The sequence below is a fragment of the Thalia democratica genome, chromosome 6 (assembly GCF_965202585.1).
Source record: "Thalia democratica chromosome 6, ktThaDemo2.hap1.1, whole genome shotgun sequence".
Classification (NCBI taxonomy): Eukaryota; Metazoa; Chordata; class Thaliacea; order Salpida; family Salpidae; genus Thalia; species Thalia democratica.
This window is the reverse complement of record NC_139170.1, coordinates 35,066,268-35,088,925: the sequence shown is the minus strand read 5'-3', so window position 1 is coordinate 35,088,925 and position 22,658 is coordinate 35,066,268. Positions and strand designations below refer to the sequence as shown.

The 22,658-nt window shown below is 26.7% G+C and overlaps 9 non-coding genes across 9 annotated transcripts; 5 read left to right on the top strand and 4 right to left on the bottom strand.

Moving 5' to 3' along the window:
• Positions 1-663: 663 nt before the first annotated feature.
• On the top strand, positions 664-745 carry Trnal-uaa (transfer RNA leucine (anticodon UAA)). Its single transcript has one exon. It is a non-coding gene; the product is annotated as a tRNA-Leu (tRNA).
• A 185-nt stretch (positions 746-930) lies between these two features.
• Trnas-gcu (transfer RNA serine (anticodon GCU)) lies at positions 931-1,012 on the bottom strand. The gene has a single exon. It is a non-coding gene; the product is annotated as a tRNA-Ser (tRNA).
• A 2,266-nt stretch (positions 1,013-3,278) lies between these two features.
• Positions 3,279-3,351, top strand: Trnaf-gaa (transfer RNA phenylalanine (anticodon GAA)). Its single transcript has one exon. It is a non-coding gene; the product is annotated as a tRNA-Phe (tRNA).
• A 4,457-nt stretch (positions 3,352-7,808) lies between these two features.
• Positions 7,809-7,880, bottom strand: Trnag-ucc (transfer RNA glycine (anticodon UCC)). Its single transcript has one exon. It is a non-coding gene; the product is annotated as a tRNA-Gly (tRNA).
• A 1,553-nt stretch (positions 7,881-9,433) lies between these two features.
• Trnak-uuu (transfer RNA lysine (anticodon UUU)) lies at positions 9,434-9,506 on the bottom strand. The gene has a single exon. It is a non-coding gene; the product is annotated as a tRNA-Lys (tRNA).
• A 1,902-nt stretch (positions 9,507-11,408) lies between these two features.
• Trnae-uuc (transfer RNA glutamic acid (anticodon UUC)) lies at positions 11,409-11,480 on the top strand. Its single transcript has one exon. It is a non-coding gene; the product is annotated as a tRNA-Glu (tRNA).
• Positions 11,481-15,034: 3,554 nt separating this feature from the next.
• Trnal-caa (transfer RNA leucine (anticodon CAA)) lies at positions 15,035-15,150 on the top strand. The gene is made up of 2 exons: positions 15,035-15,072; positions 15,105-15,150. It is a non-coding gene; the product is annotated as a tRNA-Leu (tRNA).
• A 2,095-nt stretch (positions 15,151-17,245) lies between these two features.
• Trnar-ucg (transfer RNA arginine (anticodon UCG)) lies at positions 17,246-17,318 on the bottom strand. The gene has a single exon. It is a non-coding gene; the product is annotated as a tRNA-Arg (tRNA).
• Positions 17,319-20,385: 3,067 nt separating this feature from the next.
• Trnag-ucc (transfer RNA glycine (anticodon UCC)) lies at positions 20,386-20,457 on the top strand. The gene has a single exon. It is a non-coding gene; the product is annotated as a tRNA-Gly (tRNA).
• Positions 20,458-22,658: the final 2,201 nt, after the last annotated feature.

Here is a 22,658-nt window from a genome sequence, read left to right as displayed (position 1 = left end):
GTGCAAAAATTTCCTTTCGTGCAAAATTGTTTTTATGCAAAACTGTCCTTTCGTGCATTTTTTACCTTTCATGCAAAAACATCTTCGAGCATATTTGACCCGTTTCTGTTTTTACCATACCTAGAACATAACTATTTATATAAAAAAATTTTATGATATCAAAAAATAAAAATAATAAATATTCAAGACTAATTACTCAACCTTTCTGAACAAAAATGTTAAGTTTTAAATATTTTAATCACATTTGTAGAATAAATATGAACCAGTTGATTTAATGATTTGTGAATAAATGTTTAAAAGCAAAAAAAACTATTTATTTTAAATTGATAAACTAAATAATACTAGACTAAAATGCATTGAACATAAGCAAAACTGAAATCTATGTTTAAGTAATTTTTTAGCCGATATGTTAAAAACTTGAATGTTTTAGATTCTAGATCCAAATTATTATCTTACATCAAATTTAGCCTTAACCTAAAGTTTAACGTTTATGGTATTTTATGGTATAATTTAATATTGACAGATTTTATTCTTTTTCAGTCAATAACTAACATGGAATTATCAATGAAGTCGCTTTCACTGAAACCATAAACATGTTTTGATGGTGACGTAATACTGCTCAATAATAAATATATAAATCTTACATGTAGCTCTCATACGTGTGGAAGAGTGGCCGAGTGGTCTAAGGCGCTGGATTTAAGCTCCAGTCATTTCGATAGCGCGGGTTCGAATCCCGTCTCTGCCAATATTTTTAACTATGTGTTTTTTGTAAGCAAAAGCGTTTCTAATAAAAGTGTTTTGAAGATTAATTTCATTAAAAAAATATATTTAACAAGCTTATATTATTTACCGTACAATTAGTTTGTCACATTTCATCAGGTAAAATTGAACGACGATTTGAATAATTAAAAAATTTATAGAAAAAGAAAACGACGGAGATGGGATTCGAACCCACGCGTGCAGAGCACAATGGATTAGCAGTCCATCGCCTTAACCACTCGGCCACCCCGTCTTTTATGCAAAGCTGTTTCTAGAAAATATAAATGTAGTAGCTAGAAAAAACGTAACAACTGCGTATGTAGTTTATTGCACAGTTTTATACCTTAGTAATATTACATTAAACTTTGCGTTTTAGTATTTTCAAATGTTTATCCCTCTATTTTTTTACTTTAAAGTTTAATCAACCTTTCAATCGTGACGTCATTCTCCGCACGCTAGTAAAATCTATAACACGAAAAACCTTTTGCGGCTGTAGCTCAGACATTGAAGTTTGATTAAAGTCGAAAACAAATAAACACTAGACAATTGTTGAAGAGCTAATTGAAATTTTTAACTTCATGCACGGCTCGTCCCTTTTAATCAAGAAAGTTTCTAACTCACAGTCTAATTGAAACATCTTACTTTTGACTATTCTTTAAATCCTCTAATTTATATACATACCCTGTTTCTAAGAGTTACACGTTTATAGATTTCTTTGTTGCAAAAAACTGAAAAATTTCAATTTTTGTTTATTATATCTTACCTGACAATGTGAAGTCAACGTAGTCGAAAAATCAGTTTTGTGAGCCAAGTTTTGGGTAAAGACAAAGTAATTAAAACATTCAAAGTAAACCGAGGTAAAACTTAAAGATTGATAAGCGAGTGCAAATTGTGTCAATAAAAAGTCCGTACAACTTCAACTACTTCTATGACGTAATATCAGTAGATTTATAAACGCTAAAAACTGCTTGAAATCCTGTAGGTCAGATGGTACAGCGCGCGCTTAGCATATGCGAGATACCGGAATCGAATCTCCAATTTCATTTTGTATAGAAATGTATACCTCTTCTCGTTTTGAAACTAAACACTATATAAATTGATGCTACAACTTTTGTCATATTTTAAACTTTTATTCTTTTTTTTTTTTGAAAGGTTTGTTTTGTAAAAGTAGGTTAGTTTATTTTATTAAGCAAAGAAATACAAATTACTTACACTCGTTTCAATAATTATTTTATTTAATAAGTTTAACGAAAACAAAATTCACAGATATATTTTTAATGTGTTATTTTAGCTGCAAACCCAAATAGCATGTAAGTTTATACTGTTTATTTTTTTTGCATTACTAAAACTAAACAATTTATTTTTTTATATAGCCTTACCAAGTTCAGTTAGAAAGTTTTTTTAGCTGTAAGTACCAGCCAAAAATAGATATTAGTAAAGTTTAGTAGTTTATAACCGTACCGTTGATAAACACAACTACAGTAGACTACCGCTTAAGTACGCAAATTGAACCCGACCAAAAAGTGCGTACTTAGCACGGTAGTGCATACTTTTTGACCATAGTATAATATGAAAATTAGTTTTTTGTTTTCTTGCTTACAACTACCAACCAAATAAGTAAGCCAAATAAACAAGTTTTTTATTTTAAATAGCATTTAATACATAGTTCTAATCTGTAAAGTTTTTTAATAGATTTTATAATGATTTATTTTTTCTATAAAAAGTTTCTACATAATTAATACATACATTTAATATAGAAAGTCAATGTCAGTCAATGATATAAAAAATAATATTAAGCCATATTTTCCATATTTTGTTTTGTTAGAGGGAAAGTACCAAACTACATTGTGTTTACCAAACATTTTCAAAACATCAATGTGTGTACATTTAAATTAAATTATGACTTAACTATGTTGTATTTTTTGGTTTTTTTTTAACTTTGTCATCTAGATTTGTTTATTTTATAGCATTACAGCTCAAATATCATTATTCTTTTCACTTTTCTGCAACCACTACATAAGTATTTAGTTTATTAACATTTAATAATAGGACTGTCACAATCTCAGGCCACTTAGACTACTCAGGATTACTCACCCTAGTTTAAAAGTTGTGAAAGTCTCAGGCTAACTCAGCAGGTTAGCCATTCTACCTGAAATATAAAATAATCTGGAAAAACTTGACGATTGAAAATTTCTGGATAAGTGCGTACTTAAGGCAGGGTGCGTACCAAAAAAAGTGCGTACTTAAGCGGTAGTCTACTGTACAATAAACTTTAAGTTTTGAATGAGCTCTTTAACAAAATATCAAAACTATTAAAAATTATATAATCTATGAATAAGTATATTTTAAATATTTTAAACTTTGTTTATTAAGACTTAATCAATACATTTATCAATAAAAATGAAATGTAATTGTAGTGGTTTTAAAAGCGCAATTAAAACTTAAAGAAATAAATAGGTGTACTTTAAATTCTGAAGTTACTGCAGTTTATAAACAGTACGTAATGCTAACTCGCACAAGCCTCGATAGCTCAGTCGGGAGAGCGTCAGACTGAAGATCTGAAGGTCCCTGGTTCAATCCCGGGTCGAGGCATCGTTTTTCTTGATTGTTTTAAGATTTTTACTTCAAATTTTAAGTTGTGTTGAAAATTATCGTTGTCATTAGAATATTTTACTTTATACTAATTGTTATAAGCGTTAAAAAAGATGTAGTTTGATTTTTGTACTGGTTTTAGCTAAAAAGTTTAAACATAAGTCACTCATTTAAAAAAGGTTTATTAATTTCGTTTAGCTCATCATCAGAATAAACTTGCTAAAAACTGATAATATTATAGTGTAAATTTAGTTATAAACAGTAATTATGAAATACCTAGCTAAAAATTGTTACGTCATAAAGCATAAAATTCTGTTTAAAATGTTTAAATTAATGTTGAATTATACTTATGTATTTGAAGTTGTTTGTAAAACATAACTGTTAAAACAAAAACATTTAAGACAGTAGAAATTTTACCTGAAACATAACTAGGTCGTCCTAATCATCAACAAAATTTTAATCGAAGAGATAATGGTCATAATCATAATTAAAATTATCGTCAACATTATCAAGATAGAGATAATGTTAAACCAAAAAAATCATACAATGGGAATGGTAATAATAATTATAATAGAGCACAATGTTTGTCATGTCATCAATATTTACTCACAAAAACATCTAATACAACCAAAGCGTCACAAACAACCAAAAAAAAGTTAATATAACCAAAAAAAATAAACTAAAGCAGTTTGAGTAACTGGTCAAGTAGTATGGTTTAATGTTTGCAAAGGTTACGGTTTTAATCATCGAGATGATTGTAATGTTTCTGTTCATTATACAGCTATCGTCAAAAACAAGCCTAACAAATTTCTAAGGTCTTTTGCTCAAGGAGAAAAAGTCCAGTTTTATAGTGTTTTAGGTAAAAATATTATAATAGAGGCTGCGAACGTGACAGGTCCTAATGGTAAAACAGTTCAAGGGTCTAAGTACGCTGTAGATAAAAGTTCAAACTACAACCAAGAGTTCACCAACAAAATATTAAACCATCATTTTAGTAATCTCCAACTGCCTATTAATAAAAGCCTATTTTTTTAGTTTTGCAAAAATACCTATAGTTTTCTTATAAAAGGGCTTTATAATAATTGTTAAAAGTGTTAGACCTGCTATTAGTAATTCTGACTCTTTTTTATTTTGTTTTATAATTTCTTTTTTTTACTAAAGGGAATCAAGTAGAACTAACTTGTTTTTTTTCTTTAGCTAACATGGTGCTTGATACAATAATTTTTGGTTTTCATGTTCAAATCAATGGTTTCAATCCTTTAAGATATATATAAAAAAATTGTACATAAATTCGACTCCTTGTCATACTTTGTAAAACATAAAACTTTATCTGTAACAGGTGCTTTGATAAATCTAACTTTTTTAAGTATCTTACAATGCACAGAAAAAAAAATTAATTTATGGAATTGATAGCAGATTGTTTAAATAAGAACTAATGTTTAACATAGTAATTGATGACTTTTTGAAATAAATATTATTATACTTGAAACGTTCGATAATTACAAACACAAAGATGTTAACAACATAAATGTTCAGTTGCGTTTATTTAGTACAGTTAAGCTTCACTGCTTCAGTTCAGATCTTAGGTACAAATGAAGAAAATTTGATTTGAAACACCTTTAATATGATAGATTTACAACTAGTAACTTTTAGTATTTATTAACAATGGTTTACTATCATTTCTACCTCGCTATCATTTCTAACCCGATCACTTCTAACCCGATCATTTCTAACCCGATTACTTCTAACCCGATCACTTCTAACCCGATCACTTCTAACCCGATCACTTCTAACCCGATCACTTCTAACCCAATAACTTCTAACTCGATTACTTCTAACCCGATCACTTCTAACCCGATCACTTCTAACCCGATCATTTCTGACCCGATCATTTCTAACCCGATCACTTCTAACTCGATTCATTCTAACCCGATCACTTATAACCCGAATATTTCTAACCCGATTTAACCCAATCATTTCTAACCCGATCATTTCTCATCTGATCATATCTAACCCGATCTTTTCTAACCCGATCGAACCCGACAATTATTAACCCGATCTATAATAATATATTTGTTTATTATTATTATTATTATTATAAGGATTTCTTTTAAAAAAAAATTAATTTAACAAAGTTGTTTTTTAATGAAATTTAGTTAGTTATGTTTAAAATAAAACTTAATGTTCAGATAGCTTTTGTTAAATTTTAATTTTTGATATTTATTGCTATTCGAAGTTCGTTATCCTACGCTAGACCCAGGCATCAAAATCTTGGCCACTTAAACTGACTGACACTTAACAAAGAGACGCAAATTTATAAACCTTAAAATCAAAACTATAGTTTTATTTAATATTTATAGATTAACAGCAAAAGAATTTGACACTTAAGTATAATACTAATTTACTTATTTATATTTAAAGAAGAAGGTTTTTAACTAATTTTTTTTTGACTTCATAATAAGCAAGTTTAACATCAATTCTTTCATCGATCAGTGAGTTTCAATAAAACCAAACACCGTTGCACAATCTATTAATTTAGAATTTATTTCCGATTTCTTTTTAACAAAAAAAAACAAACTTTAAAAATTTCAGCAACACATATTTAGACAATTTAGTAAATTATTTCAATGATTTTAGTGCAGCAGTCAGCAAAATAGTTTTAAATATTTTAACCACATTTGTAAAATAAATATGAACTAGTTGATTTAATGGTTTGTGAATAAATGTTTAACAACAAAAAACTATTTATTTTAAATTGATAATTTAAATAACACTAGACTAAAATGCATTGAACATAAGTAAAACTGATTTAAGTATGAGGTAGGAGTTTATATGCACAAATTTAAAAGAGATACTTTGGTAGTTAACTTTAAGTCTTACTTTACAAACTTTAATAAAATGCATAATAATCTAACAAGATTTTCCGAATATGTATTAATATAACTGCTGCATATAATGCAATGCATAATAAAAGTGTTATGGTAAAAACAAATACATAGCAATTGTAAGTAATATAAAATGAAATGATAAATAATAAAAGCTAAACTTAAGGTTAACTAATTTATTTTTTCTATGGTAGAAAAACATCAGACTTACTAACCCTCTGCAACTATATACATTTTTCAAGGGTTAAGCAAGCAAAATTCATCATTTGTAATTGCACCTGCCCTAAATATTAATTTGAAAAAATATTAATTTTTGTTTAGAGAAAATATAAACTAAGTTTATGCTTAAAAACAAAAAATAATGTAAACCTATCTCTTTAAATGAAATGAAAGACTTTTTTTTTAATTAAAAAAACAGACAGGAAGAAAACGGGAAATTTTAACTAAGTTTAAAGTCAATTTAACGGAAACATATCACTTTTAGCAAACTAGTTTTAATTGGAAGTTTTACTAGAATTAGAAATAATATACGTTTGTTTTATAGTTTTTCCACGTTTTTCAGCAGAAAACTTATGGAATTTAAAAAGTTGCGAAACTTTTTGAATGAATTTTTGTGTTTACTTTTGAAATTTTTTTGAATTTTTTTCTGACCGAAACTGTCCGGATAAGTGAGCGTCCGGAAAAGTTAAGTCCGGATAAGTGAATAAACACTTTACTATTATTTTAACATTATACTATTACTTAAAGGTTATCCTTACCTTAACTTTATACTGTTATTTTAACGTTTTACTAACTTTAAGCTTATGCTGTTACTTTAACTTTATACTATTACTTTAACCTTATACTTACTTTAACTTTATACTATTACTTTAACCTTATACCTGCTTTAACCTTATATGCTCATTGGCAGCAAGACACTAGTCAGTACCTATTATGTTACACATATACACAGTTATATTTATTCTATGACGTCATAATGCTGGTAGTTTTAATCACACCGTAGGAATAACCTAATTTGAAAGTCAGATAGCTATTAAAGTTTGTTTCCACATAAAAATAGTTAGTCATCTAACACATGGGTGGGCAACTTATGGCCCGCTGGTTGGATCCGATCAGAAGAGTGAAAGTTACAAGACCGCCAAAATCCGACACTCGAATGCCTGCAAAGATATAAACTTGGTCCGCTAAACCAAACTTTAAGACTTACACTATATATTCTTTGGTTTAAAGTTGGTTGTTAAAGTTTTAAGTTTAGGTAAAAACATGACGTAACATATTAACTTTACCGTGAAAACGTTTAGCTTTGCAAAATATAAAGGTCGAGACGGATGTTATTTTAGCAGAAAACAAAATTTCAATTTCTTTTCAAGTAAAGAAAAAATTACATTACTTGCTGCTTACAAATTTCAAAAATCAGAAGTTTATTACAAAGCAATGTTTCTCTCTTCTGAGACGGTAAGTAATAATAGTTGTGAAAATAATATAAACACTAAAGAAGATATAAAGGTTAAACTTCAGTTTTAGAAAAAATTATGGTCTTTTTGCTACTGTTTCAAAGACCTAAACGAAAAATGCGTCGACCGGGAGTCGAACCCGGAACTAGTGCTTGGAAGGCACCAATGCTAACCGTTACACCATCGACGCTTGTGTCTAATTCATGGAATTAAGGAGTATATACTTATCTACCGCTATTTACTGTCTTACAAGCGTTAAGAGAAATTGCTAAGGTTAGACTCGAGTAAATTTACTCGCGGCATCAAACCAATAATTTTATAAACACATAAATGTGCTTGTCGTTGTGGCCGAGTGGTTAAGGCGATTGACTAGGTTCGAGTCCTTCCGACGACGCTTTTTACCAAGTTTTAGTTGTCATTAACTAGTTCGTAATATTTTTGCTTCATCTGCATGACTAAAGTTAAGTTTTTGCTTTTAGTTTAAATTCACAACTAGATCATTATATCTGTAGTAGATTTAATTAGTTAGTTGTAGTCTATAAAAGATGTTATATACTTTTTATTAGTATTAAAAAAATATATATTTAAGCATTTTTCTTTGTCATTTCATAATAAATATGATTGAAAAGTATGATACTTTAGAATGAAAATATAAAAAGATGGAGTTATGATTTATTAATAGTTTTTAACAAGCTGTATCAAGTAATTATTTCATAGTTGTAAGAAAAAACTATTTCCATAAAAGCTCAAATTCAAAATTAAAGTTAATATATGTTAAAACAAGTAATTGTTTTATTCGTTTTATCGTTTAGAAAAAAAATTCTTAATTAGTAATATAAAAACCTTAAGTTTGCAAATTAAAATAGTTTTATAGTTAAAAAAGAAGTTAATAAAGTTTTGTGGAAACAAGTACAGTTGTAATAGTGTTTTCATTGTTTTTTAATTGAAAATAAACCATTCTGTTTTAAATTTATCAGTTTAATAAAACAAAATGTAGTTTGCTTGCAGCTAATTTTTTTTTTTAAGTTTGCATAAAAAAGTTGTAAATTTTGTTAACATTATTATTATATATGATTAGTTTTTATTAGATGCACATATTTTAATAATTTAAAAATAGAAATCTTAAGACCACATTTATCTAAATCTTTAAAAAAGTTCTAAATAAAAGTAATATTACAGCTCTCTACTACTCATATAAGTAATTCATTAAAAAGTTGTAAGCATAATTAGACTTATGCATTAAGGAAAGCACATAAAAATAAAGTTTATTATGTTTAGTACCAGGCTGAAAAATACTTCTTACAAATAGTTTCGAAAAAAAGTTCTTAACTTAATATATAAAGAAGTAAATATTTATTCAATTTCTATTTAGTTAAATCAGCTGAAAAAAGATAGAAGAAAGTGCTTTTTAAGCAGTTTATTGTATATATTTTTCAACATAAACAATAGTCAATTTAAAACAATTTAAATTTAATAGCTTATAGTAGTTTGAGATGAAGTAAAACATTACAAACTTATTAAACTTTTTATAAAGCACAACTTCAATTTAATTTAACCTTAATAAAAAAATGTATTTATAAACCCTACACTTTGGAATTAATTATAAACAGAATTACTTAGTAATTAGTGCTGTTCTCAGACGTTTTTTACTATATAAATGTTATTTAAAGATAATTTTTCACTATGTATGCACTTTAATACAGTGTTTGTTTTACACTAATTGAAATAAAAAAAATATAAAGGAGCCTGACAGGGGACTTGAACCCCTGACCGTTGGATTAAAAGTCCAACGCTCTACCGACTGAGCTAGCCAGGCTCATATCCAGATAAAATAACAATATATATACTTATAAGCTAAACAACGTTTAATGTATACTTTCGTTTTCGAAGTGATGTAACATTAATAGTTAACCATGAACATAAAATTTGGTTTATACGTTTTTTTGATTAATAAGTTTAAACAAATAAAAAACAATTTTTTGGTGAAAAAAGTTTTTATTTCAAGTTTCAATTTTTAGTTTTATAAATTAATTATTTAAATTACTAAATTACCTTTTTAAAATAGTTACAATGTTTTTTTTTTTTGTTTTAGTTTTTCTGTTTCAGTAAAAGCAAATCAAATTATGTAGTAAAACTTTTATATGATTTTTTTTATATTATATTAATAAATGACAAAAATTAAGAGTGATTAAGTTAAGTAATGACTTTTTTTTCTTATTTTTGATTTTAGTTCATTTAAAAAAAAAGTTTATCTCTTGGTGAAGCGTTTCACCAGACTTAATTCTCCTTGCTTTCATGAAGGCGAGTTAAAAACACTTCAAAATACTTTTCTTTCCCTTGCCGATCCAGGTAACTTAGTTTCGAAAGTTATAACAAGAAATAGAAGTTCAACAGCTTTAAAAATGATTGGCCCCCAGAAGTGTCCAGTTAACTTAAAACTTCCTTATCTTGGAAATACTTTTGAAAGGTTTTCTAAGAAAATTTCTGAGGAAATAAACTAGGTTTTCAGCTCTGTTCATTTAAGAACAGTTTTGTATACTGATCAACCTCTAAGTGGAATTTACAAAGATGTTTCTCCCTTCCATGAAAAAAGTAACATCATCTATAAATTTTGTTGTCACTGTGGTAGTAACTACGTGGGAAAAACATCTCAAAGGTTTCATGTAAGAATCGATCAGCATGTTCCGAAAATTTTGAAAAGCTGGTTTGGTGGTCGTTCGGAGAAACCAACGAAAAAGTACTTCTCGCCGATTGGGCAACATTTGTTGGACAACCCGGAATGTGCTAAAAACTATAAAAAGAAGAACTGTTCAATCTTAGTGAGAGCCTAGAACTCTTTTCAGTTACATATTCTGGAAGCCTTATGCATTCAATCTTTAAGGCCTAGTTTATGTAAGCAGAAAAAGTTTGTATATCTGACTAGACTTTTAAAATCCTATATTAAGTAATTTTAAAGTAATTAGTTTCCCGTTAAAAATTTTTAAAGGGTAGTTTTATTTTCATTTTTTCGCTGGTTCGTTTTAGTTTGGTTTTAATCTAACGAGTTTTATTTGTACAGCAAAGTTCTATAGTATGAGCTTTAAGTTAGTTTTAACATTCCATTATTACGTCATTTTATATTTTAATACTTTATTATACAGTATAATTTTATTTCTAATTTCATATTCAGTTCAACTTAGTAAGATACAATTTCTGATGAGCCTTACAACGGAAGTACTCAAACAAATTTAAGAAGAATTAGATTATTGTTTACAAAAGTAGGTTTACTTATATACATATAGTTTACTTTTGTATGTAAATATATTAAACCAAAAGTGTTGTGAATTTAAAACTGTAGTATATTTTAGTTATTTTAAATTATTTTGTTTAATGACGTTTAAAGTTTAATTTTTTGATCAAGTTAAAATCAGTATTTAAAAAGACATAGTTTAAACTTTTCTGCGTAAAATTTTCAAATGTAAAAAAGCAGTTTTTTCAACGAGAATATTTTTGAACAAAATACATTTAAATAAATATTATTGTATGTAAACAACAAAATTTTTTAAATAAGTATGTTTTAATATAATAAAGCAATGGATATTTAAACTAAGTTTTATAAAAAAAAAAGAGCTTTGTATAAAATTTGAAATTCAATAGGCCTTTAGTAAGCACAGCATATAATACTAAACTAGTGCTTTTTAGCAACTATATATACTGTTATTCAGTCGAACTCGCACAGATCTACATGGTCTAGTGGTTAGGATTCCTGGCTTTCACCCAGGCGGCCCGGGTTAGATTCCCGGTGTAGGAACATTTTTTTAATTGCTGTTGAGCAACGTGCTTAAGAAGTTAAGTTTACTACTAACAACTTGAAAAAAAATAATTTTAATTGTATCTCAAACAATATCTACATTTTGTTTCAGAATAAGCAACATCCAATTAAGCAGTTATTAATTTAACTTTATTAGAAACAATTGGCTTAATTTTTTTTCAAATGCTTAATAAGTTAAATTTCACTAAGTTATGTTTTTTTTTAAAGTTTAATGTATTCTTAACTGTAAATATATTATTAACAAAAAAACTGCTAATTTTTTTTTTATAAACTTTACTACACTTTGAAAAACAAATATCTTCAACTAGTTTTAGCTAACGCGTATAAAATTTAGATAAAAAAATGTAATTTAAATTAACTAACTACAGTTTACTACTATAAAAAAAACTTTTTATTATATTGTGTTTCAATACTCAAAAGTTTACCCACAAGTATAAAAGAATCAAATTTACTTTTAGAAACAATGAGAAATCCTTACTGTATTTAAAAACATAATTTATATTTAGTTTTTTGCTCAGAAGAACTTTAAATGTACTTTAGTTTTGTATGAAAACTATTTTTGTATTTTAAATTACCTTAAAAATTTTAGAAAACTAATTGCTTTTAACTCAAACTTACATTTTGTTGTCATTTTTATTTTTTAATCTCTTTTTGAAACTTAATGAAATACATATTTTAATAACTGTGATAAACTATTACAACCGTTAAGAAACTTTTTGTTTTCAACTCGTAGCTTAAAAATGTAATCTTTATGACAAGAATCTAATTAAAATATACTCTTATAATAACTAAAAGCATTATTCTAATGCAAAACATTAAAAAAGTTTACTTTTTCAGTGATCAAGTCATTGAAAAAAAAAAGATAATCTGTACATGTGGTAAAAAAAGTGTTCGATTTTATTAAATATTTATGATTTAATCTAAAATTAAAGTATAGAATAAAAGTTTGGTAATGAAATCAAAAAAACTCAATAAAATTATTTTTTCATAAAAGGATTTTAAACTTTTTCAATTGTGAGCTCGTTGTTTAGTTTTGTTCAAATTGGTCAAAAAATAACCTTGATTATGATGTCATTAATGAACTTATTCAAATCTAAACGAATCAAACAAGTTAAATATATTCTATTTGTAGCTTAAGCATCTGAAAAAACAAATATTTGAATAGGCAAAGCTTTCATAACAAGCGTTGTTAATAACACAAGCTGCAGTTTATGCTTATATGCTTCATGAGTAAAGGTACTTAGCTAGCACGAGTATGTGTTTATATACGTACTGTATTACAAGCTTTCACGCGGTCCCGTGGTGTTATGGTTATCACACTAGACTTTGAATCCAGTAATCCGAGTTCAAGTCTCGGCGGGACCTCATTTTTCAATTAGTCCTTTTTTATTTTGGTTTCGTAAGAACTTTTTTTATAGGTGCTCTTTTGTATCTTATTACTTTTCGTTACAATTAAAGCACCTTCTAATACAAAGTTTCTTGTATTGAGTAGTAAAAAAGTGTCTTCTATATACAAATTTTGTATTTAGGCCACTTATTAACATACTTATAAGCAAATAAGCATGTTGTATACTCAGTAAAAGTTTTGTAATAAGTAAACTTACTAATAACTTTATACTACAGTAAAACTAGTTCAATATTTTTAATAAAATATTTTAGCTAAAAAATATATATACTAAAAGTAAAATATTTTACTAGTTTAAAGAAAATTATTGTTACAAATAACTTTCAGGCAACAATAGAAACAGATAATTCAACAAAAATATACATTGGACTAAGTGGTAATCAACTAAAAAAACGCATATCTACACACAACACAACAATAAAAAGCAATCCAAATGACAAAAACTACCTCCAGTATAAACAAGCAACTGAACTCTCAAAATTAACCCATAAATTAAAAAATGAAAATAAGAAATACAAAATAAATTGGAAAATATTACAAAGGGAGAAAAAAACAAAACCAGGAATTATGACATGCAGGTTGTGCTTAAAAGAAGCTTTACTAATCCTTGAATCCGGTAAAAATTGCATCAACAAAAGAACGGAATTAATGAACTCATGCAGACACAGAAACAGATTTTTACTAATAAACTGGAAAGCAGACAAAACTTAAACCAAATCATAATTATAGTAAAAATAGGTCATTTTTCTTGATTTTTTCATTGAGTTTTTGTTGACATTTGACTTAAATTGGAAAAAAAAAAAAAAAAAAAAAAAAAAAAAGTTTTTTTTTAAACAGTTCTTAATTCAACTTAGATAAATTTTTAGAATTTTTTTTTAGATAGTTATCAAATCCGTTTAAATTTTGACTGTTATGTTAACTTAGCACAAATTAGATTTTGAAACCTTCAGCGACTTTGAGTTTTATTAATGTTTTGTTGACTCTTGGCTTAAAACCACAATTCTAGACAATATTTAATTTCATTTAGATAAATTTCAAGGTATAAACATTTTATTATTATTTTTTTTAAGAAAAGGTATAAATATCTTATTATTATTATTTTTTTTTTTTTTTTTTAAGAAAAGCTCTGGATTCAGTTTTTTTATTTGACTCATTATATTAATTTTAATTCAATCTTTTTTTTAACAACTAGTACCAATTTTACCTAAATATACTCTGATATGCTTGAATTTTCGAATATGCAACATTTTTGTTTATATTCTTCACGCATGAATAAGTTTTTAAACAACAGTATAATTAACTAACATTGTTACATGCAGTTTCATATTTTATTTTTGCTTGAAAAGGTCGCAATCTCTTGCCACCGAAACCGGTCGCGAATAAAATATAAAATTTGCATAAATCTATTTATATAAGCTCTTTACATCCCAGTAAATTGAGCATTCTTTTTTAGTTAAGGCAAATAACTATACAAATAACTTTCATAATTAAGTTAAAAATATCAACAGTTACTGAAACGTTTAAAGAAGTGTTAAAATATTCTAAAACTTAATCAAACAGAAAATTATTTTTTTTTTAAAGAAGAACTTATGTTTGGTGAATTATAAAGTTATCCACTACCTTTTTTATTTACTACAATAAAGAGTAGATAAAATGTTACAAAAGTTATTTTTGTAGAAAATTATAAACTTAACTATAAGATAAAAATACTGTAAGTATAACCAATTCATAATTTTAAACAAAGTATTAGGAAAAAATTAAACAGAGATTTTTAGTAGTATACAATGAACATTGTAAAGCTTTAAAAACAAAATGACTAACAAGTAACTTAGAAATGTGCTACATGTTAAATAAATTTCCTTTCAAGGTTTTATGTAGTTAAAATTATTTTTTTGAATTTGAATAAAATTATAAAAAGTTTTGAATATTGAAAGTTGCTTGTAAATTATACAAATAAATTGAGTTCACACATTAAAAAAAAGAAATACTTTACACTTTAAAAGTTTGTATTATAATGCATATGATTTAATCTTGAATGTTGTATAAAACAACAGTCAAACATGTTAAGGTATACAAGCTAATATGTAAAGTTTCATTTATATTTGCTTTATTTTGAAATCAATCGTAAGTCAGGATGGCCGAGTGGTCTAAGTCGCCAGACTCAAGCGAAATGCTTCATTGCTATGCGATGCTGAGTGTTCTGGTCCAAAAATGTGGGCGTGGGTTCGAATCCCACTTCTGACACATTTTTATGTTTTTGTTAAGTCAATGTGTATCATTACTTAGTTGTACCTTTGAAACTTTTTGGGAACTTTAAGTTATGTTTTAATGTCTTATTATTTTAGTCTAAACAAGTTTGTTTTTATTAGCTATTTTTTCTTTGCTCTGATTACAAATTTTGTAGACTGTTTACGAAACTTGATTTGAAACACTAGTTTGTATTTGCTCTGTTGTTGCTAACAATAATATTAGCTAAATGAAACATTTTGAACACAAACATTTGGACATAGAATTTAAAGATATGAAGAAAAATACAACAGAATGTAAGTTAAAATTTTTGCTTCTTCTGTCATTTATAAAAAAAATGTTTGAATAATAAAATGACATCATATTCAACTAAGTTTAAACTTTTAACATGTACTTTTGCAGTAAATTTAGTGTGATAACAGAAAGAAAAAAAAAATGTGAACGCAAAAAAAAAGTGAACATTTAAATCAATACTAGCTCTAGGTTTACTTTTATGCTTTGTGTGTTAAACACATGTAATTTATATTAATATTTATTTTTGTACATGAGTTGGATGATTGTTTTTTTACAATATTAATTTAATTGTATCATTTATTAAACTTTTCATTCCATAACTGTGCTACTGAAAATTAAAAACTAAATAAGTTTCTGAAACTTCAATAAAGTTGATAAAAAATGATATAGAAAATTTGTATAAATTTTTTTTGTTGTTATCTATGCACCTTAAACTATTTTACACAAGTAATTTTGCATTAAACTCAATTTCAACTTTTTAGCTCATATCAGTATACAAAAGATTGAACTATTCAGCAAATACTTAAAAGTTCTATTACTGTTCAAAGTTTACGAAAAAATTAAAAATATGAAAATTATGTAGCTGTTTCAGTTCATAAAATATTAAATTTACATACCAATCATTTATATTTACTTAAGTAATGTACTAGTTTATCTAAAGCTCGAAAAATAATTAAGAACACTTATTCCTCCCCACGCTACGCCCCGCTGTACAGTTATTATTTTTTTCAAAAGTTTTAAGTAAATCTTTGATCGTGTTCAGATCTTAATTGTTCATATATGAAAATCATCAAATACTTTTTTTATTCATTATGTTTAAAACTATATGCTGTCATTTCTTACAGAACTATCCATCCATTTGCAACTTTTAATTTGACAGTAAGCACATCATCAGAAATATCATACATAAGTTTTTGACAAGAATGTTTTTTTAAGTCGTCTATGTTGGTTTAGCTTGCCATGAGCTTAAATTTATTTCATTTTATTACAAATTTTAAATAAACCTGTTATCACAAGCTTCTTGTATCTAAAGTTATGCCATAAGCACAGATAAACATCTTAAACAAAATGCTTGTGGTTACACAACTATTAAAAAATAAAATAAATATGTAGTACTTAGCAACAGTATACTGGTTAGCAAATTTAATTGTACAACTTTCGGTTATGTACAGTACTTCATATAATAGTGAAATGCATATTTATATACAACGTATACATTAATTTATATTTAAAATTATATATTTAGCTTAAACTTCAATGTGTCAAAAACCTTTGTCTTAAATAAATATTTGTTTAAATACAACGTATGCATACAATACACATTAAATTTTTCCATATATAAGCTATTCTAATACTTATAACAACGTATATTCAAAATTTTCACTGAAAACATCGGGAAGGAATTTATTGGTAAGAAATAATTTCTGTGAAGTGTAGACTATATTAAAAGATTATATTTTTCTAGTAACACTTAGCAGTAATTAATAAACTTGGTTTAATTTTTGCTAAAATACCTTCATTTACGTTTCTTACTGGTATATTCCAAAAAAAAGTTAAATAATTGATACAGGTAGGTATAATTAAAATGAATTGTGTGTTTCAGTTATCAATAATATTATTAAAGCTGAATAATTTAACTTCTAGAGTTAATAAATAGCAAAATTGGGTTTAGTTTTAAACTTTTATGCTTATAAAGAATTTTAAGTTAGTTTGTTGATAAATATGATGAACCACTATTACTAAATACTATTACTTAGATCTAACAAAATAACTAATTTTGTGCTGAAAAAACTAAAAACGACCTTAACGGGACTCGAACCCGCAATCCCTCGATTCGAAGTCGAGTGCCTTATCCATTAGGCCACACGGCCAGTCGATGGAAATGATATGTTTGCAAATATAAATGCGCATTTATGCACTGCTTAGCTCAAAAGCTGCTTTCAGTTACTTTCTAACACTCTGAGCGCTAACACCTCGGCCGTCTACGCTTTAATGATTATGCGTTTGCTGTCTACCAGCTGCTTCAAGCAGCTGCTTCAATCTTCCGGTTCGTAGCCGGACGCCTTATCCATTGGGCCACGCGGCCGGTCGACTGAATGCTCATATAAACATATATAAATGTCAATTTGCGTATTGCAGCGAGCGTTAAGTAATTACATTTCTCAGTATATAGAGATATATAGCTTTAATCGTTTTCTGTTACTTTGCTACGTCATAATATAAAATTTCAATTAATAGAACAATTTTAATATACCAAGTATATACCTTAAATCATGTGCATATAATTCCTAACAGTTTTCCGTAAAATTTTCCATATAAATAATCGTTAGTTCTTGTAATATATTATGTTTGATTAACTATTATTAACTTCTTTTCAGTTTCACTTGTGTAAATGTTATGTAATTTCATCTATAATTACTTTTGTTTGTTTATATATCAAAAACAAGTATAAATAAAGAGATTTATAAACTAAAATAATAAGATAGAAATAATTTCTTAAACTTCAATATCTTATTATTTAACTTGAGTCATAAAAATTGCCCTCGAGTATTTTTACGACCAAATAAATTAAACAAAAACTTTAGAAACTAAAAAAAACATTTAGACCAACGTTTTAACTAAAATACAACAAAATAAAATTTACAGTTACACTTTCAACAAAATAATATATTTTTTATTAGCAACATATAAATTATTACCGTTTATTTTGTGCTATTGGTTTTAATTTTCTCCAAACTCTCTTAGTAAAGTACACGTTTAACAAATTTCTACATTATGAATGTTGAAAGCAATTAATTGTGTAGTTGATAATATTCTTTTAGAGTCTATAACATTTCTAACTTATTTCATAAGGCCTCCTTTAAACAATTAAAAAAGCTACTTGCCTTCCCAACAATAAATTCTCAAAAAATTACCCTTTAATAATCCTGAAAATTCATTTTTGTTCTTCACAATCAAATCAAGAATATCTTGTGTAAGTTTAAAACTATGGCATCATGGCCCCCTTTGGCCCCTTTGCTGTTTATAGGGAAACCCTGGTCTTTATTTAATGCAGGGGTCAGCAAACTACGGCCCGCGGGCCAAATGCGGCCCTCAAAGTCAAAATCTGCGGGCCGCGAGCTCCTTTTCATCAAATAAATATACAATTCAAAAATAATAAAAAATATTTTTTTGGTGATGGAAACTTAAATTGAGGCTCCTAATTCAATAAATACTCTTTTTTAATGGTCTAATATTGCTTAATTTGTTATTCTTTTGATATTAAATAATATTTTATACTGATCACTGGAATATTTTTTAGATAAATGCGGCCCTCAAACACTGTATTAAAGTGCATACATAGTGAAAAATTATCTTTAAAAAACATTTATATAGTAAAAAACGTCTGAGAACAGCACTAATTACTAAGTAATTCTGTTTATAACTAATTCCAAAGTGTAGGGTTTATAAATACATTTTTTTATTAAGGTTAAATTAAATTGAAGTTGTGCTTTATAAAAAGTTTAATAAGTTTGTAATGTTTTACTTCATCTCAAACTACTATAAGCTATTAAATTTAAATTGTTTTAAATTGACTATTGTTTATTTTGAAAAATATATACAATAAACTGCTTAAAAAGCACTTTTTTCTATCTTTTTTCAGCTGATTTAACTAAATAGAAATTGAATAAACATTTACTTCTTTATATATAAAGTTAAGAACATTTTTTGAAACTATTTGTAAGAAGTATTGTTCAGCCTGGTACTAAACATAATAAACTTTATTTTTATGTGCTTTCCTTAATGCATAAGTCTAATTATGCTTACAACTTTTTAATGAATTACTTATATGAGCAGTAGAGAGCTGTAATATTTCTTTTATTTAGAATTTTTTAAAGATTTAGATAAATGTGGTCTTAAGATTTCTATTTTTAAATTATTAAAATATGTGCATCTAATTAAAACTAATCTAAAAAAAAAGTTAAATAAAAGTTTCATTTAACGATTAAAATATTTTTGCACATACAAAGCTCTCAAACAGCTCTAAATAACAACGTTTTTGGTCAATATTTAAAAATAATTAAGCCTAATAAAATGTTAACAAAATTTACAACTTTTTTATGCAAACTTAAAAAAAAAACTAGCTGCAAGCAAACTACATTTTGTTTTATTAAACTGATAAATTTAGAACAGAATGGTTTATTTTCAATTAAAAAACAATGAAAACACTATTACAACTGTACTTGTTTCCACAAAACTTTATTAACTTCTTTTTTAACTATAAAACTATTTTAATTTGCAAACTTAAGGTTTTTATATTACTAATTAAGAATTTTTTCCTAAACGAGAAAACTAATAAAACAATTACTTGTTTTAACATATATTAACTTTAATTTTGAATTTGAGCTTTTATGGAAATAGTATTTTCTTACAACTATGAAATAATTACTTGATACAGTTTGTTAAAAACTATTAATAAATCATAACTCCATCTTTTTATATTTTCATTTTAAAGTATCATACTTTTCAATCTTATTTATTATGAAATGACAAAGAAAAATGCTAAAATATATATTATTTTAATACTAATAAAAAATATATAACATGTTTTAATTACAACTAACTAATTAAATCTACTACAGATATAATGATCTAGTTGTGAATTTAAACTAAAAGCAAAAACTTAACTTTAGTCATGTAGATGAAGCAAAAATATTACGAACTAGTTAATGACAACTAAAACTTGGTAAAAAGCGTCGTCGGAAGGACTCGAACCTAGTCAATCGCCTTAACCACTCGGCCACAACGACAAGCACATTTATGTGTTTATAAAATTATTGGTTTGATGCCGTGAGTAAATTTACTCGAGTCTAACCTTAGCAATTTCTCTTAACGCTTGTAAGACAGTAAATAGCGGTAGATAAGTATATATTCCTTAATTCCATGGGTTAGACACAAGCGTCGATGGTGTAACGGTTAGCATTGGTGCCTTCCAAGCACTAGTTCCGGGTTCGACTCCCGGTCGACGCATTTTTCGTTTAGGTCTTTGAAACAGTAGCAAAAAGACCATAATTTTTTCTAAAACTGAAGTTTAACCTTTATATCTTCTTTAGTGTTTATATTATTTTCACAACTATTATTACTTACCGTCTCAGAAGAGAGAAACATTACTTTGTAATAAACTTCTGATTTTTGAAATTTGTAAGCAGCAAGTAATGTAATTTTTTCTTTACTTGAAAAGAAATTGAAATTTCGTTTTCTGCTAAAATAACATCCGTCTCGACCTTTATATTTTGAAAAGCTAAACGTTTTCACGGTAAAGTTAATATGTTACGTCATGTTTTTACCTAAACTTAAAACTTTAACAACCAACTTTAAACCAAAGAATATATAGTGTAAGTTTGAAAGTTTGGTTTAGCGGACCAAGTTTGTATCTTTGCAGGCATTCGAGTGTCGGATTTTGGCGGTCTTGTAACTTTCACTCTTCTGATCGGATCCAACCAGCGGGCCATAAGTTGCCCACCCATGTGTTAGATGACTAACTATTTTTATGTGGAAACAAACTTTAATAGCTATCTGACTTTCAAATTAGGTTATTCCTACGGTGTGATTAAAACTACCAGCATTATGACGTCATAGAATAAATATAACTGTGTATATGTGTAACATAATAGGTACTGACTAGTGTCTTGCTGCCAATGAGCATATAAGATTAAAGCAGGTAAAAGGTTTAAGTAAGCAAAAGGTTAAAGTAATTATAAGGTCAAAGTAAGTATAAAGTTAAAGTAACAGCATAAGCTTAAAGTGAGTACAAAGTTAAAATAACAGTATAAAGTTAAGGTAAGGATAACCTTTAGGTAATAGTAAAAAGTTAAAATAATAGTACAGTGTTTATTCACTTATCCGGACTTAACTTTTCCGGACGCTCACTTATCCGGACAGTTTCGGTCAGAAAAAAATTCAAAAAAATTTCAAAAGTAAACACAAAAATTCATTCAAAAAGTTTCGCAACTTTTTAAATTCCATAAGTTTTCTGCTGAAAAACGTGGAAAAACTATAAAACAAACGTATATTATTTCTAATTTTAGTAAAACTTCCAATTAAAGCTAGTTTGCTAAAAGTGATATGTTTCCGTTAAATTGACTTTAAACTTAGTTAAAGTTTCCCGTTTTCTTCCTGTCTGTTTTTTTAATTAAAAAAAAGTCTTTCATTTCATTTAAAGAGATAGGTTTACATTATTTTTTATTTTTAAGCAAAAACTTAGTTTATATTTTCTCTAAACCAAAAATTAATATTTTTTCAAATTAATATTGAGGGCAGGTGCAATTACAAATGATGAATTTTGCTTGCTTAACCCTTGAAAAATGTATATAGTTGCAGAGGGTTAGTAAGTCTGATGTTTTTCTACCATAGAAAAAACAAATTAGTTAACCTTAAGTTTAGCTTTTATTATTTATCATTTTATTTTATATTACTTACAATTGCTATGTATTTGTTTTTACCATAAGACTTTTATTATGCATTGTTATATTATTAGCAGTTATATTATTATATATAAAAAAATATTTTTTGTAGTTATCCGGACACGTTTGCAGAAAAATCTTGCCCAACGTGTCCGGATAAGTGAATAAGCACTGTATAAGGTTACAGTAACAGTATAAGGTTAAAGTAGGTATATGGTTAAAGTAACAGTATAAGCTTAAAGTAGCAGTATGAGCTTAAAGTAATAGTATTAGGTTAAAGTAATAGTATAAGGTTAAAGTAATAGCATAAGGTTACAGTAACAGTATAAGGTTAAAGTAGGTATATGGTTAAAGTAACAGTATAAGCTTAAAGTGAGTATAAGGTTAAAGTAAGTATAAGGTTAAAGTATTGTCTCACGGCATACAAAAGTCCAGGCGTTTGCTCTGCAGACTTTCGCCGATGTTTTTGTTGAAGGTAAAAGTAAGTGTAAGGTTAAAGTAAGTATAAGGTTAAGTTAGTAATTTAAAGTAAAACTAACAGTGTTACGTAGTCGTTCCAGGCAACTTACTTTCAAAAAATAAAATTTTGTTTAATGAAAGAAAAAAACACATAACCAACCTTGTATACAACTTAGTTGTGAGTAGACTTGAATACTCATTTCACAGAGTATTGTTATAATTAGTGTTGAGACAAATTATAAACTAACTTATAATAAAAGTTTTCAAACTAAAGCAGCCCTTTTAAGTATAAGAATAATTTAAATAATA